Here is an 18456-nt window from a genome sequence, read left to right on the forward strand (position 1 = left end):
TTTGTTTTTTAAAAATAGAGAGTTTTTCTGAGACTCACCATGACTGAATGATGTTGTTTACCACCCCAAAACAAGTCAGATAATAGCCTGAGAATTCCTTAAGATTTCTGGACGTATTTTTCGTTGTAAAATGTACTGCAGAGGTTAGCAGGAAAATTTTAGTCATTGTCGATGTTACGGATCCAGAAGAATAGTCTGGTCACAGGTTATTGATTGGGAGGTAAGAACAGAGGGAAGTAGAGATTCTAAGCAGAGGTTAGTTTAGCAAGTTTTGATGTGTTTTATGTTGGTGTGAATGCTTTTTCTTGTGCATTTTGTTTTTATTAGTTTACGGAACAGAGGGCAGACTTTTTCCCAGTTCCGCCTTGTTGAAGTGTAAAGTGAACTTACACATCCTTGTTTTAGTTTTTGGTTTTGTCCAAGGTTATTGCTAATGAATTGAGATAAATGTCTGAGCAGAGAATACTTCTGCATTGTTTCAAGTGTGGCTTTAAGTTCCTTAGTGACTGCAAGTTTAGAAGTTAAATATTACTCACCCTTTACAGTTTTTCAGTGTCTGCTGGTGGGACATTCATGTCTTTACTTAATTTGTGTGCCTGACTCTGTATAATTGCTACACTATTTCTGCACTTGCTCTCTATCACCCAAGTGTGCTTTAGAAAAAAGATTTTGTGCAGACAGTTTGCTTTTGGTACCAGAAGCTTGAGCAGCATTTGTATCTTTTCCTTGACTGTTTGCATGATATGTTTTTTTACATAGGTTATGTATTCCTGTGTACTGCCTTTGGTAAATCATATTTCCATTACCTTATACGGATACTTTAATGTTGCATGGTTTCACTAATGTGTAGATTTACAGTATAAATTGTAAAAGAAAACTGGAATGCAGAATGCAGTTTCTGGAGTTCTGTCTTTTCTGTAGCATATACATGCATGATACTGCTTTACTATGTTAGAACATACTTTTACACTTCCAGTCCAGCATGTGGTGGTTTACTTTAATACTTGTAGTCTGGACTCACTTTCTAGTTCCAGAAGGACACACTTACATTAGGTTGCCAATTTTGGATACTTTAAATGTTTAAGTAACACTCTGTGAGTAGATCTACATTCCTTACATTCCCTTCAGAATATCTACTACTCTTAAGTTCTTTTTAGAGATCTTTAAATATGTCATGAATACACAGCATAGTGTGTGCCATGATAGTAGCTCTCCCATTCTTTTTATCTGTAGCAGTACTGTCGCTGAATTGCTGCTCCTGTGGTACTTTCTTTCTGCTCTGTAATTGGTCCAGATAAAATCAGGCCAGTGTCTGGACTTGAAAGCTCTAAGGAACACCCCATAATCATGGACAGTGGCAGGAGGAATGGGACTGTTCTGCCTCCTTGCCCTTTCTCCGTGGAATGGGAGTTCTTTTGGCAGCAAGATTGCTGTCTGTGTGTACGCAGTAACATCCACTGAATGGAAGCAGGTATTGCCTTCAACAATGTGTATTTCATTAGCTTGATAGCATGAAGCTCAGCAAACTGTTTGCATTGCAGTTAAGTTCATTGTTTTTGCCTGGTTGACCAGTCTCACGTAGTTTCAACTGAAGACTTTATTTTTTTCACTTTTGCAATCTTCTGTGTGAGTCTTTTAAATTGAACCAGTGCTCTTTGGAATATCACATAGGAAATGTATTTCTTTAGTTTGAGGGTCAAGGAGGACAAAGATGGCACATTGCTAATCCAATTCCAAACTGAATATAAAATTTCTGTAAACTTCTGTAACTCTCAAAATTACCGTGACACTATATAAAACTGTGGAAGCAGCAAAATATTGTGATTTTGATTGCATGCTTAGACACTTAAATATATTGCTTTTTTCTCTTAAGGTTTTAATCTCATTTTTCCTAGAGACCTACTTCCCCTACATTCTTTGTTCTTACAGAACAATTTCAAACAAACAAAAATTAAGTGAAAAGCTCATTAAGTAACGTGGTTTTGCTGTCCTCGGAATACATTCACAGTGGCCATTTTCCTTTCTAAGTACAACACAGCATTTTTCCTGGGGTTTGTCTTCCTTTATGACTACAAGATGAGAGAGTATACCACATTGTGATGGTTTGGGGGTTACCCCGCCCCCCCACACTTTTGAATTTGCCCCAGCTAACTCAGACGGACCCTGGGAATATAGATGAAGCAATTTATTTACAGCTAGCAGAATTTACAAGCAGCTATTTACAATATATACAGTTATATACAGTTATATACAGAAATATACAAAGGATAAACAATACAAAAGCACAACTCCCCTCCCAGAAACCTAAGTTCCCAGGAGGGGCTCTCAAACCACCCCAACACCTCCCCCCGTCCCTCTCAACCTTACCCCAGTTCTCAGGAAGAAAAGAGGTGCAGCCAAGAGGTTAGGGAGCAAGGTTAGTAGGAGCAGGGTTAATGAGATGTGACCCGGTCCAAGGCAAAAGCAAGAGTGAGAAACAAAATGGAGAATGTTTTCTTCTTCTTCCCAGAGTTCTCAGCGTGACTGTGAGAGAAGTAGACACAATTGTTTTTCATTTCACTGCCCGTTATCTAGTTCTGTTACCAAAACATTCCAGCTTGCTTCAAACTAGCACACACATACAGATAAGATCTTGTGTAACTTATTTTTTTAAGAATTTAGAGAAGCTAAAAATCAACATTCCAGATATGTATGAAAAATTTGTAACAAATCAAAGACTTAGAGGAAACACTGATTTTGTATTAGTAAGTCCAGTAACGTGAGCAGCAGTGAGGAAAAGTGTCTCTGGTTTCTATGCTTGGTAGAAGCTGTAGCTCACAGACATCAAACCACTGTGGCTGCTTTTTTAGTGGCTGTTAGGTGTTCATTTGCACAGTCAGAAGGCAACAGCATCTGTTGCCTGTTCACTACTGATTTTTACCACCTGGTTCAGCAATAAGATTCTGGTATTGCATGCTGTTTCCTAAACATTTTTCTGCTAAAAATTTCCATTTTCTTTTTTTCCTAAGCGGTGCGTTATTAGTCAGCTGCTTCTCAAGGATGAGCAACTGACTGTTGAAGTTTTAATTTCATTCATTCACAGCAAATACTACATTGACTGGCAAAGAACTCAAGGTGGTGATTTGTATGCAGAAATATCATAGAATCAACCAGGTTGGAAGAGACCTCCAAGATCATCTAGTCCAACCTAGCACCAAGCCCTATCCAGTCAACTAGACCATGGCACTAAGTGCCTCATCCAGGCTTTTCTTTAACCCATTTCAATGGCAAATCACTCTCTCTGTGAGGAACTTCCTCCTAACATCCGGTTTATACCTACCCTGGCACAACTTGAGACTGTGTCCTCTTGTTCTGTTGCTGGTTGCCTGGGAGAAGAGCGCAACCCCCACCTGGCTACAACCTCCCTTCAGATAGTTGTAGACAGCAGTGAGGTCATACCTGAACCTCTTCTTCTCCAGGTTAAACAACCCCAGTTCACTCAGCCACTTCTCATAGGGTTTGTGTTCCAGGCCCCTCACCAGCTTCATCGCTATTCTATGGACATGTTCCAGTATCTCAACATCTCACTTGAATTGAGGAGCCCAGCACTGGACACAGTACTCAAGGTGTGGCCTGACCAGTGCTGAGTACAGGGACAGAATAACCTCCCTTGTCCTACTGGCCACACTGTTCCTGATGCAGGCCAGGATGCCATTGGCTCTCCTGGCCCCCTGGGCACACTGCTGGCTCACAGTTAGCCTACTGTATCTACCAGTACCCCCAGGTCCCTTTCTGCCTGGCTGCTCTCCAGCCACTCTGTCCCCAGCCTGTAGCACTGCTTGGGGGTTGTTCTGGCCAAAGTGTAGAACCCTGCACTTGGCCTTGTTAAATCTCATCCCATTGGCCTCTGCCCACCCATCCAGCCTGTCAGGGTCCCTCTGCAGGGCTCTCCTATCCTCCAGCATATCCACACCTGCTTTTAAGCTTGGTGTTATCTGCAACTTACCGATGCTGGACTCAGTCCCCTTGTCCAGTTCATCAGTAAAGATATTGAACAGGACTGGGCCCAGCACTGATCCTTGGGGAACACCACTAGTGACTGGCTGCCAATTGGGTGTTTCAACATTCACCACCACTTTCTGGGCCCGGTCTTTAGCCAGTTCTGCCGTAACTAACTGCCCATATGTGGGCAGTTAATTAATTATTTCAGTGGCAAGGTGTTCACAACTTTGGATGCAACAGAATTGCATATCAAAATCTTTATCCACATAGATGCTTGTAGTTTTTTTCTCTCAACTAACTTTAGTCAGGAAAGTGACCTATCCCAATGTTATAAAACATTAAATTTCTGAAACTTTTAAGTTCATATGCTTCCTTGAAAGATTGATCAGTCACACACAAGCGTGGTTATCCTTCAGTAAATGTACTTTGTTACACCAATTTGGTATATTTAGAAAAATCAGGCATATTCTCCTATGTCTAGATCTTGGTGACAAGTGTGTCCTCGTTTTGGAAATAACCTTTGTATTCTCACTCTCAGGACTCTTTTTTTTGTCCTATAAGGCATGCTATGCATATTACATATGAACTGCAAGTCACTGTCTCTTCCTTATCTAAATTAAAACCATAATAGTGTCCTGGTTTGAACTAAAACAGAACAAGTTCTCATTTCTGTGATTTTACCTTTCAGTTAAGCTGCTGTAAAGTGGCTTTACTTTCTGAAGCTAATGGTGTATTTTTGCAGACACTGTCTGCTTCTGGAAGTGGGAACACTTGGTGTTTGTAAGAATTAGGATCATAGAATCAATCAGGTTGGAACAGACCTCCAAGATTATCAAGTCCAACTTATCACCCAGGCCTATCCAGTCATCTAGACCATGGCATTAAGTGCTTCATCCATTCTTATTTTGAACACCTCCAGGGACTGCAACTCCGTCGCCTCTCTGGGCAGCCCATTCCAATAGCAAATCACTCTCTCTGGCAAGAACTTCCTCCTAACATCCAGCCTATACCTCCTCTGGCACAACTCGAGACTTGTTCTATTGCTGGTTGGCTGGGAGAAGAGACCAACTCCCTCCTGGCTACAATCTCCCTTCAGATTGTTGTTGACAGCAAAATGGTCACCCCTGAGCCACTTCTTCTCCAGACTAGACAACCCCAGCTCCCTAAGCCTCTCTTCATAGGGTTTGTGTTCCAGGCCTTTCACCAACTTCGTCACCTTTCTCTGGACATGACCAGTATCTCAACACCTCTCTTGAATTGTGGAGCCCAGAACTGGACATAGTACTCAAGATGTGGCTTGACCAATGTTGAGTACAGGATGCAGAAAGGCTCTTGCTTGTACTTGCTGCTGTCGAAACCAAGGTCCCTGCTTAGTCTTCTGTGCCATAAATGTAAGTAAAAAAATAACACTTGCAAGAAGGAGCAGACAAGACAGGTGACCTAAAAAGTGACCGACAAGGCATTCCATCCCATAAAAGTCATACTCATTATGAAGGATCACAAGAGTTAAATCTCTCTTCTTTAGTGGCTGGTGCCCAAGAAGGGTTCTGTCCATTCTTTTGTCATTGATCCCAATCTGTGAGTTCAGCTGGGGACTTAACCCACTGCCTGTACTGCAGCATTAGTGATGGCATGACCATTTTTGGACTTCATAGTGGGTTTGTATATATGTATAGGCTTTGTTGTGTTAATTTTATTATATTTTTCTTATTATTAATTACTGTTTCCTTAGTTTTTAAGTTTTTTTCCCAACCCCTAGGTTTCCCCTTTCTTACATATATATTGAAGGAGAAAAAGAATTAATAAGGAGCATCTGATGTTCATGTAATGGCCAGACCAACCTCAAACCTTGACAAATATCTTTATTTTTTCCTTCTGTCATACTAAATACTAGGTTTTATGCTCTTTTTAGAAGTTAGTTCCTGTATATTTCTTTTAAAATTTAACCTGTGTATCCTAATGTCTCAAAGGGAGTTGCTATAAAAGTAACCAAAACAGAAAAAAGATCCATGAGTAAAAGTTCTGATGATATTGTGATTTGCTCATTGAATTGTAGATAAGACTGGACATCTGCAAAGCCTTTGACACAATTTTCCACAGTGTCCTACTAGCTAAGTTGGAGAGATACAAACACAGATTTGATGGGTGAACTGTTGAGCGGATAAGGAATTGACTGGATGGCTATATCCAGACAGTAGTGCTCAGTGGCTTGAAGTCTAGATGGAGAGCAGTAACAAGTGTTACTTGTCTGTACTGTTTAGTATTTTTACTAACGCTATAGACAGAGGGTTTGAATGCACCATGTGATGGTTTGGGGGTTACCCCGCCCCTCCCACACTTTTGAATTTGCCCCAGCTAACTCAGACGGACCCTGGGAATATAGATGAAGCAATTTATTTACAGCTAGCAGAATTTACAAGCAGCTATTTACAATATATACACTTATATACAATTATATACAGAAATATACAAAGGATAAACAATACAGAAGCACAACTCCCCTCCCAGAAACCTGAGTCCCAGGGAGGGGCTTTCAAACCACCCCAACACCTCCCCCCAGCCCTCTCAACCTTACCCCAGTTCTCAGGAAGAAAAGAGGTGCAGCCAAGAGGTTAGGGAGCAAGGTTAGTGGGAGCAGGGTTAATGAGATGTGACCAGGTCCAAGGCAAAAGCAAGAGTGAGAGACAAAATGGAGAATGTTTTCTTCTTCTTCCCAGAGTTCTCAGCGTGACTGTGAGAGAAGTTGACATCAATTGTTTTCATTTCACTACCCGTTATCTAGTTCTTCTACCAAAACATTCTAGCTTGCTTCAAACTAGCACAATCCACCCCTGTCTACTTCGCTCAGAGTATCGCTGAGAATTATCCAATCTAATCTAAACCAATATTTACACTAAAACAATATATACAAGTTCAGTTCACACTTCAATCAGATGTAGGTGATTCAAAAGCTCAGAACAGGGACTCCCAGGTGACGTTGGGTTCGTGCTCACGTACTGTAGATTCTATCGCAGACTCTCTCAGTGTTGGGCGCTGATGTTACCTAGAATAGAAAACTCCTAACAGCTTGAATTTAAACTCTCTCAGCTAAGGTTAAATTTGTCTGTGGAATACACTGGATTTCACCATTCTCCTGCATTACCCAGTATGTATGACCAGGACCTTCAGCAGAAACCACCCCTCGGACAGGTTTCCCTTTGCCCGAAGGAGAAAATACCCAAACAGTTTTCCCTAACAGATTCTTCTCACGTACAACAGGAACTTTATCACCGTCTACTGTTTGGACCAAATCTGATTGTGCAGCTCCTGCTCTTTTTACTGAACCTCTACTATTTACCAACCAGGTAGCTTCTGCTAAATGTTTGTCCCAGTTTTTCAGAGTTCCACCCCCCATGGCTTTTAGGGTGGTTTTCAGCAAACCATTGTAGCATTCAATCTTCCCTGAAGCTGGTGCATAGTAGGGTATGTGGTAGATCCATTCAATACCATGCTCTTTGGCCCAGTTTTTCACAAGATTGTTCTTGAAATGAGTACCATTGTCTGACTCTATTCTCTCTGGAGTTCCATGTCTCCACAAGATCTGTCTCTCCAAACCAACAATGGTGTTACGTGCAGTAGCATGTGGAACTGGATAGGTTTCCAACCATCTGGTGCTGGCCTCTACCATCGTCAGCACATACTGCTTGCCAGAACGAGATCGAGGTAAAGTGATGTAGTCAATCTGCCAGGCTTCACCATACTTGTACTTTGACCATCTATCACCATACCATAAGGGCTTGATTCTCTTAGCCTGCTTAATAGCAGCACAAATGTCACAGTCATAGATGACTTGGGTGATAGCGTCCATGGACAAGTCAATTGACCTATCACGAGCCCATCGGTATGTTCCATCTCTGCCTTGATGTCCAGATGAGTCATGAGCCCACCGAGCTAAGAACAACTCACCTCGGTGTTTCCAATCAAGGTCAAGGTCAAGTTCAGAGTTGGTATCAACTTGAGCAATCTTAGCAGCTTGGTCTGCCTTCTGGTTGTGTTGATGTTCCTCAGTTGCTCTGCTCTTGGGCATGTGTGCGTCTACGTGCCTCACCTTCACTGGAATTTTCTCCAGCCGTGCATCAATGTCCTGCCACAGATCAGCACACCAAATAGGCTTTCCTTTCCTCTGCCAACCATTCTTCTTCCAGTCCTTTAGCCAACCCCACAGAGCATTGGCTACCATCCACGAGTCGGTGTAGAGGTAAAGGATAGGCCAATTTTCACGTTCAGCCACATCAAGAGCAAGTTGAACAGCTTTTACCTCAGCAAACTGACTGGATTCTCCTTCTCCATCTTTCGTTTTGGTAACTCTCCTGTTGGACTCCAAACCGCTGACTTCCATATTCGCTTGTTCCCAACAAGACGACAGGAACCATCTGTGAACAAAGCATAGTTATTTTCCTGATCAGAGACATCACCACAGGGAGGAGCTTCCTCAGCACAAGTTATTTTCTCCTCTGGAGGTTTGGAACAGTCAGTGCCTTCCGGCCAGTTGTTGATCACCTCCACCAGACCAGGTCGGTCAAGATTACCCATTTGTGCTCGTTGGGTTATCAAAGCCATCCATTTAGACCAAGTTGTATCTGTGGCATGATGTGGTGATGAACCTTTGCCCTTGAACATCCAATTAAGAACTGGCAGTCTAGGAGCTAAAAGCAATTGTGACTCAGTTCCAATCACTTCAGAAGCTGCTTTCACTCCCTCATAGGCTGCTAGAATCTCTTTCTCAGTTGCAGTGTAATTTGTCTCTGAACCTCTGTAACAACGTCCCCAGAAACCAAGTGGACGACCACGTGTCTCATTTGGAGCTCTCTGCCAAAGACTCCAAGTTGGACCATTGTTACTGGCAGCCGTGTACAGAATGTTTTTAATGTCCAGACCAAATCTCACAGGTCCCAAGCCCACTGCATGGACTACTTCTTGTTTAATTTGATCAAAGGCTGCTTGTTGTTCAGGTCCCCACTCGAAATTGTTTCTCTTACGAGTCACATCATGCAGAGGTTTGACAATCTGACTGAAACCAGGAATGTGTAGTCTCCAAAATCCCACCACACCAAGGAAAGAAAGTGTGTCCTTCTTACTGGTGGGAACTGCCATGGTAGAGACTTTGTTGATCACATCCTGAGGAATGTAACGGCGACCATCCTGCCACCGCACTCCCAGAAACTGAATTTCTCTGGCAGGTCCTTTGATCTTGTCTCTCTTAATGGCAAAACCTGCTTGCAACAGAATGTCAATGATTTTGTTACCTTTCTCGAAGACTTCCTCAGCAGTTTGGCCCCACACAATGATGTCGTCGATGTACTGGATGTGCTCTGGTGCTTTACCTTTCTCCAGTGCATTGTGGATGACTGAGTGACAGATGGTTGAGCTGTGTTTCCACCCCTGAGGCAAACGATTGAACTGGTACTGGATTCCTCTCCAGGTGAATGCAAACTGAGGCCTGCACTCCTTTGCTATGGGAATAGAGAAGAAAGCATTAGCAATGTCTATGGTTGCATACCATTTAGCCTCCTTTGATTCCAGCTCGTACTGGAGTTCCAGCATGTCCGGCACAGCTGTACTCATGGGTGGCGTCACCTCGTTGAGGGCACGAAAGTCAACTGTCAGTCTCCAGTCGCCCATAGGTTTGCGCACAGGCCAGATGGGACTGTTGAAAGGTGAATGAGCTTTCTCGATGACAGCCTGACTCTCCAGTTGATGAATCAGCTGATGAATGGGCAACAAAGAGTCACGGTTAGTTCTGTACTGCCTATGATGAACAGTTTGAGTTGCAATTGGCACTTTCGGGTCCTCTATGTCATGATGTCCCACAACTGCAGATTCATCAGAAAGTTCAGGTCTAATAGACAATTTCAATTTATCATCCTCAATCTCTACAGATGCTATTCCAAAAGCCCATTTGTGACCCTTAGGATCTTTGAAACAACCTTGTCTCAAAAAGTCAATTCCCAAAATGCAAGGTGCATCAGGACCAGTTACAATAGTATGTGTCTTCCACTCTTTACCAGTTAAACTGATCTCAGCCTGTACCTTAGTTAACTCTTGAGATCCACCAGTGATTCCAAAAATAGATATGGACTCTGTCCCTTTACAATTTGATGGCAATAAAGTACACTGAGCACCTGTGTCAACTAAAGCCCTGTATTTCCGAACTCTTGAACTGCCAGGCCACCTAATGAATACATTCCAATAGATTCAGTTCTCTCCACTATCCCTTTCCTCCTCCTGGCTGGAGGCAGGGCACCCCTAATGCTGAACATGGCAAGTAGGGTGCACACAATGATTGGTGTTGCTGTGAGAGGAATTGCAACTGTTGGAACAATTGCTGTTGCTCTCAGGAGCTGAAGAAGTGACAGCTACTTTCCTGGCATTATTGCCTCTGTTTCTGCCACTCTGCAGTTCCCTGACTCTCTTTGAAAGAGCTGAAGTAGGTTTACCATCCCACTTGTTCATGTTCTCACCGTATGTGTCACGCAGAAGTATCCACAGTGACACATGTGATTGCTGCTGTCTGGGTGGAATTTGTCTCCTCCTGGGCTGGAATTGCCTTGCAGGAGGTGGGTGTCTGTTCCTGATTGCAGAAACATGCACCCATTCAGATGATGCAGGAACGGTATCCTTTGCCAGATTGGAAATTGAGGTTGTAAGGTCCTCCTTCAGTTCTTTCATGGTATTCTTAATCTCTGTAGTCATAGTCTTTATGGCACAGATTGTACCAGAATGGGACAAGCTGTCCTCAGTCTGCCTGAGCTGATCAGTGAATTCACCAACAGTGAAAGATCTTCCATTATCACTCCTGGCTAGAAACTTGCTGGCCAAGATGTTATCATAGGATGAAGGAGCAAGCTTAATCAGCTTCTTCATGAGACCTGTTCCCAAAGGAATATCGTCAGGCTCATGAGTACCATGATCTCCATAAAGCACTTCCTTCACAGCAAACTCCTTCAGAAGCTTAATTCCCTGCTCAACGGTGTTCCACTTCTTGGCAGCCCATGGCAAATCATCTCGGGAAGGATATCTCATAGCCAGAGCCAACAGAAGGCGTGTCCACAAGCTAACCCTACTAAGAGGACTTGCTAGGTGTTTGTCCACTCCACTCTCCTTAGTGAGTGGTCCCAGCTGCTTGGCAGACTTGTCTCCTACCTGCAGGGCATTAGCACCAATGCCACGGCATCTCACTAGCCAGCTTAAGATTGGCTCACCTGATTCCCTTGTGTATTCCTTCCTAACTTCCCTGACCTCTCTGAGTGGATTCTTGGAGCCTTGGATGTCATCTTCCTCCTCCTCTTCCTGTTGTTGATCTGGTGGTACCTGGCCTAACAGAATCTTCCTCATAGCACTCCTAAACTCATTGGAACCATCCTCTCTCTTAGCAGCTACCCTCACAGCACTCCTCTCACTTGAGTATTGTTGTCTCAGCACATCTACAAGGTCTCGCAGACTAACTACCTCCTCCTCCTCTTCTCCTTGCTGATCACTAGAGGTCCCCTGTCTTACATCCTCCTGCGAACCACTCTTTGTCTTAGCTTTTGCCTTAGCAGGTGCCAGAAGGGCTTGAGCAGCAACAGACTTGGACGTGTCTGCTGGAGGATTTGAATCATTAGGAGTCTGACTTGGAGGGTTTGAATCATTAGGGGTCTGACTTGGAGGATTTGAATTATTGGAGGTCTGTGAGTTCAAATCTGCCTTGCTTTTAACAGGAGGATTTTGGTTCTGGTCTGCTGGCTGGGAGTTCGAATTGGCTGAGCTGGTGTCATTAGGATTTGGACTGATTGGGCTAGCATTACTAGCACTAGTAGTAGTATTAACATTAGTGGAATTATTTGCCTGTCCTCCTGGGATGCCTGCCAATCCTGACGTGTTTTGATTGTTGCTAGGAACATTCTGATTTTGGGTACCTGCCTGTGCTCCTGGGGCTCCTGCTAAACTCTGCCCATTGTTTTTTGTTTTTGTTATCATTGTTTATGTTAGTGGCGGGAACATTGGCTGTGTTCCCAGCACTTGGAGAAGGAGGGGCAGAGGCTGGCAAGGGGGAAGCCGATAACTGTGTTCCCTTGTTTTGCTGTGAAAGAGACTGCTTCTGAGACACAGAAGTTTTCCTAGTTCTTACAGAAGCTGGTTTTGAATTTTTCACAAATAATACCAGAATTAATATGAATATTAAAATCATGAGGCAAATATTAAAAACTGTGAGAAGAAAAACAGTTTTACATGAGCATATGCCTATACAAACAGTTGGAATTCCTGTCTTAGGCTGAATAACTCTCATTAGAGCCATATTTAAAGCAGAATTTCCATTGATTGTCATATTATTAACCAGAGCTCCTGTAATGTCCTTGGTAATATTCTTAGAGATATTAAAACCAGCATAACCAAGAATAAAATCACCCCAGCTCCAGAACATATCTGAAACCTTAGCTTTAGCCTTATTATAAGCCAGATCAATAAAATAAGCAACAATTTGAGCTTTTATCCAATTAAATGTCAAGAAAACAAAACCAGACCAGAGCAATGCACCAACCAAATACAATAGCTGCTTGATTAGCTTCATCTTAATTCCCAAAGCTAATTTCCAATCACTCAAATCTATCTAGCCCGACGTTGGGAAAGCCAATAAAAAATGTGATGGTTTGGGGGTTACCCCGCCCCTCCCACACTTTGTATTTGCCCCAGCTAACTCAGACGGACCCTGGGAATATAGATGAAGCAATTTATTTACAGCTAGCAGAATTTACAAGCAGCTATTTACAATATATACACTTATATACAATTATATACAGAAATATACAAAGGATAAACAATACAGAAGCACAACTCCCCTCCCAGAAACCTGAGTCCCAGGGAGGGGCTTTCAAACCACCCCAACACCTCCCCCCGGCCCTCTCAACCTTACCCCAGTCCTCAGGAAGAAAAGAGGTGCAGCCAAGAGGTTAGGGAGCAAGGTTAGTAGGAGCAGGGTTAATGAGATGTGACCAGGTCCAAGGCAAAAGCAAGAGTGAGAGACAAAATGGAGAATGTTTTCTTCTTCTTCCCAGAGTTCTCAGCGTGACTGTGAGAGAAGTTGACATCAATTGTTTTCATTTCACTACCCGTTATCTAGTTCTTCTACCAAAACATTCCAGCTTGCTTCAAACTAGCACACACCATCAGCAAGCTTGCAGATGACACCAAGCTGAGTGGTGCTGTCAATATGCCAGAGGGACAGGATGTCATCCAGAGAGACCTGGACGAGCTAGAAGGGTGGGCCCAGGTGAACTTCATGGGATTCAAATAGAGCAAGTGCAAAGTCCTGCACCTGAGTTGGAACAATCTTCACTATCAATACAGATTAGGAGATGAGGAAAAGGACTTGGGAGTGCAGATGGATGAGAAGCTGGACGTGAGCAGACAGTGTGCACTTGCAGACAATCACATCCTGGGCTGCATCAAAAGAAGCATTGCCAGCAGTTCCAGAGAGGTGATTCTGCCACTTTACTCTTCTCTGGAGTATTGCATGCAAGTCTGCCGCCCTCAATACAGGGAGAACGTGTACCTGATGGAGCAGATCCAGAGGAGTGCCACAGAAATAATAAGTGGGTTGGAGAACTTCTGCTACAATGACAGGCTGAGGGAGCTGGAATTGTTCAGCCTGGAAAAGAGGAGGCTCTGGGAAGATCTCATAGCAACCTTCCTGCACCTGAAGGAGGCCTACAGGAAGAATGGAAACTGTTTGCAAAGGCCAGCAGTGATAGGATGAGGAGTTTCAAAGGAGAGACCAATAGATGGATAAAGAACTGGCGTGATGGCCACACCCAAAGAGTGACTGTCAATGGGCCCACTTCCAAGTGGAGGCCAGTGACAAGTGGAGTCCCTTGGGCATCAATCCTGGGACCAATCTTGTTCAACATCTTTGTTAGTGCCATGGACAGAAGCATTGAATGCACCCTCAGCAAGTTTGCTGATGACACCAAACTGTGTGGTGTAGCAGACACACTGGAGGAAAGGGGTGTCATCCAGAGGGACCTGGACACGCTGAAGCGGTGGGCACAAGCCAACCTCGTGAGGTTCAACAAGACCAAGTGCAAGGCACAAATCCAGGCTGGGCAGCGACTGGCTGGAGAGCAACCCTGAGAAGAAGGGCTTTGGAGTGCTGGTGGATGAGAAGCTCAACAGGAGCCAGCAGTGTGCACTTGCAGCCCAGAAAGCCAACCAGATCCTGGGCTACATCAGAAGTGTGGCCAGCAGGTCGAGGGAGGTGATGATTCTCCCCCTCTACTCCACTCTGGTGAGACCCCACTTGGAGTACTGCATCCAGTTCTGGAGCTCCTGTGACAGCAGGGGTGTGGAGATGCTGGAGTGTGTCCAGAGAAGGGCCATGAGGATGATCAGAGGGCTGGAGCACCTCTGCTATGACAGACTGAAAGAGTTGGGGCTGTTCAGTCTGGAGAAGAAGAGGCTCCGAGGTGACCTTCTTGCGGCCTTCCAGTATCTGAAGGAGGCCTACAAAAAAGCTGGAGAGGGACTTCTTAGGCTGTCAGGGAGTGACAGGACTAGGGGGAATGGAGCAAAGCTGGAGGTGGGGAGATTCAGAGTGGATGTGAGGAGGAAGTTCTTCCCCATGAGAGTGGTGAGAGCCTGGAATGAGTTGCCCAAGGAGGTGGTTGAAGCCCCATCCCTGGGGGTGTTTAAGGCCAGGCTGGATGAGGCTCTGACCAGCCTGATCTAGGGCAGGGTGTCCCTGGGCAGAACAGGGGTGTTAGAATTAAATGATCCTTGTGGTCCCTTCCAACCCTGACTGATTCTGTGATTCTAAGAATAGATTTGGATTGGATGTTAGCAACCTCTTTGCCTTGGCTATAGTGGAATGCTGGAATCAGGTTGTCCAAGGAGGTATTTGAAGCTCTGTCCCTGGATATACTCAAAGTGTGGCTCAACAAGCCTTTGGGCAACCTGATCGAGTTGAAGACACCCCCACTGACTGTAGCAAGGGTTTGTAAAGGGTTAACCCTCTGGGAGTGGGGGTGGGGGGAGCATGGATCTGAGCCTGACCCCAGGCCCTCCTGACTCCTTCCTGGGGGGTGAGTCTGAACTTGACCCCAGGTGTGATGGTTAGCCCACTCCCACTGCCTGTCTAGTCCCCCTATAAAAACAGAGGAACTGCCTGTTTCTCTTTTTTTATCTCTTGCCCTACCTGCTTGCCTGCTAGCACCACCCTTTGTTCCTGCTGTTCCCATCTTTACCAAGTGGCCATCCTTCCACATGGTGGACAAACCCTTCCTGATTCTACCTCCATCCATTGCCATCAATCTGCTTGTATATATATTTGTGTGTCTTGTTTTTTCTTCCTTATACCTCTTTATAACTCCCCTACCTTAAATAACTTTTATTTATTGTTAATGTTTTTCTTTTAACTTCCAAATCAAAGCGAAACCATTTGGGTATGTTTTACCCTTTTCCTTTCTACATCTAAGTCCTTTCTTTCAAAGGGGCGGAAAGAGGAAGGCATCCTATTATATTGGTTCTCTTAGCTACATTTTGAATCTCTGGGAAATTTAAACTGGAACCAAGACAATTATTTTGGCACCCAGCGTGGGGCTAGATACAAAATAATTAAATTTAGACAATATTTGGAAGTTAAGAATTGATGTTCTAAGTGTTTTAATAATTCAGGGTTTTGGATGTCTGTTTTGGAGCAGGATATATAAATTCATAATGTATCACGTAGTTTGGATAGTAATTGATATGGTGTTTTGACTATTTTAAAGGCTTACCTGTGTGATTGTATGTATATTTATTGGATTCTGTTAGGAAAGTTACTGGGTTTGGGAATGCATCTGATGCATGGAACCATGAGAATGTGTGCTGGCACATTCAAGGTCCAGATATTTTGGGGGATAAATGGTACTTCCCCCAATCCAATGGTACTTTACATTATGTTTAAATGTGATTCAGGGAGGAATTATCGCTACGCTAGCTTGGACCACGTGGCAGCCACATGTAGCCACCATAATTAGGACATTGGGCAAAGAAGTAAGCAGGGGGGAGGCAGGACTGCCTGGTAACTGCTGAGGTAGCAGGTGCTGGTGCGGCCGTGCTCATAGGGGTGCTCGTAGCAGACCTGCAGCCCCACCTGACTCCCCAGACAGGAGCAGTGACATGGCAGCCAGCAGTGAGGCGACTCTCATCCTGAACGTAGTTCTGACCACAGTCATTCCCGACCAACCAGCTGCTCCTGTGCATTCAATCTCTCTGGCTCCTGTCACCACTCACAGGAAGAAGCTACAGAAGACAGACAGACCTCTCCCAGACTCGGATTCCAATGGAAGGCAGCTCTGCTAGAACCAGCACCCCAGCAAAATGCATCAGACAGAAACGAATCTGATACCAAGGTAGTCAGCATCACAAGCATGCCTCAGAAGGAAATTAGGCAAACCTGACAGGATTATGCAAGGGCAAATGGCCCATCTGTATTGGCCTGGATCTTGAGCTGCTGGGATGCAGTCGCAGAGACACTGGAATTAGACCAGAGAGAAGCTAAGCAGTTGGGGTCCTTATCAGGGGATAGGGGTGTCAATAAGGAGCTGGGGAGGCTAGATGGCACACACAGACTTTGGGCCCGACTCCTCACAGCTGTAAGACACTTGATACACCTCAAAAGATGACATGATCTTCCATCCTCTTAAATGGGAAAATATGGAACAGGGTATCATGTACTTATGGCAAATGACTGTACAAGAAATAATCTATGGAAATGTCTAACTGCCTTTGGACCCTGACAATGTCTGCATGAAACAAGGTCTGTTAGAGAAGTTGACTCAAGGCACCCCTTCCACATATGCACACACACTGGGAGGACTGGCCAGTCACTAGTGGTGTCCCTCAGGGATCAGTGCTGGGCCCCATCCTCTTTAACATCTTCACAGATGATCTGGATGAGGGCATGGAGTCAGTCATCAGCAAGTTTGCAAATGACACTAAGCTGGGGGCAGATGTGATTGAGTTGGAGGGCAGAAGGGCTCTGCAGCGGGACCTTGACCGCCTGGACAGATGGGCAGAGTCCAATGGGATGGGGTTCAATAGCTCCAAGTGCAGGGTGCTGCACTTTGGCCACAACAACCCCATGGAGAGATACAGGCTGGGGTCAGAGTGGCTGGAGAGCAGCCAGACAGAGAGGGATCTGGGGGTGCTGATTGATACCCGCCTGAACATGAGCCAGCAGTGTGCCCAGGTGGCCAAGAGAGCCAGTGGCATCCTGGCCTGCATCAGGAATGGTGTGGTCAGCAGGAGCAGGGAGGTCATTCTGCCCCTGTACTCTGCACTGGTTAGACCACACCTTGAGTACTGTGTTCAGTTCTGGGCCCTCCAGTTTAGGAGGGACATTGAGATGCTTGAGCGTGTCCAGAGAAGGGCAACGAGACTGGTGAGAGGCCTCGAGCACAAGCCCTACGAGGAGAGGCTGAGTGAGCTGGGATTGTTTAGCCTGGAGAAGAGGAGGCTCAGGGGTGACCTTATTGCTGTCTACAACTACCTGAGGGGTGGTTGTGGCCAGGGGGAGGTTGCTCTCTTCTCTCAGGTGGCCAGCACCAGAACGAGAGGACACAGCCTCAAGCTGCGCCAAGGGAAATTTAGGCTGGAGGTGAGGAGAAAGTTCTTCACTGAGAGAGTGATTGGACACTGGAATGGGCTGCCCGGGGAGGTGGTGGAGTCGCTGTCCCTGGAGCTGTTCAAGGCAAGATTGGATGTGGCACTTGGTGCCATGGTCTAGCCTTGAGCTCTGTGGTAAAGGGTGGGACTTGATGATCTGTGAGGTCTCTTCCAACCCTGATGATACTGATGATGATACTGATGATACTGTGTGACTTCTTTTAGGCAGAGACTTTAACAGTCTCCCAACTATCTGTGAATTTGTTAATGATCTGAGGCAGTTTGAAGATAGTGTCTCCAGAAAGGCTCTAATATCAGCTGTGGAAACCCTGACTAGAGACATGAATGAGCTTAAGGCCTCTGTCTCTGAACTGAAGAAGAGGGAGGACACTTATGTTTCACCTTCTGAATGGGTAAATGTTTCAACTGTAAGAAGGACATCGCTATTCTCCTCTTCCCTATAGGAGACCAGCCCAAGCCAGTCAGGGGACATCTTGGGGCTCACTGTGGAGAACTCTCTGTGACCATGGTGAGAACGTGGACAGATGGCATGGCCAGCCCACCTCAGCTCTATGGGCCAGAGTAAGGGAGCTGCAAGGTGCAAACACTGGGAGCAACCCCTCCAAAAGAGGGGCTGCTCCAGTGTCCTGCAGGCAACCCTCTCACCTGAGGGATGGTTCTGCCAGCAGGTCAAGTCTGTGTGCTTCATGTGGTAACCATGTTCAGCATTAGAGGTGCCCTGCCTCCAGGCAGGCAGAGGACAGGGATTACAGAGTACGTTGGGATGTGTTTGTGTAATGGCCTGGCACTTTC

The 18456-nt window shown here is 45.1% G+C and overlaps 1 protein-coding gene across 1 annotated transcript in view; it reads left to right on the forward strand.

Moving 5' to 3' along the window:
* Positions 1-18456, forward strand: part of DAPK1 (death associated protein kinase 1) — a 134639-nt gene that overhangs the window by 54979 nt on the left and 61204 nt on the right. The gene's annotated exons all lie outside the window — the stretch shown is intronic.

The sequence above is a fragment of the Pogoniulus pusillus genome, chromosome Z (genome assembly GCF_015220805.1).
Source record: "Pogoniulus pusillus isolate bPogPus1 chromosome Z, bPogPus1.pri, whole genome shotgun sequence".
Lineage (NCBI taxonomy): Eukaryota > Metazoa > Chordata > Aves > Piciformes > Lybiidae > Pogoniulus > Pogoniulus pusillus.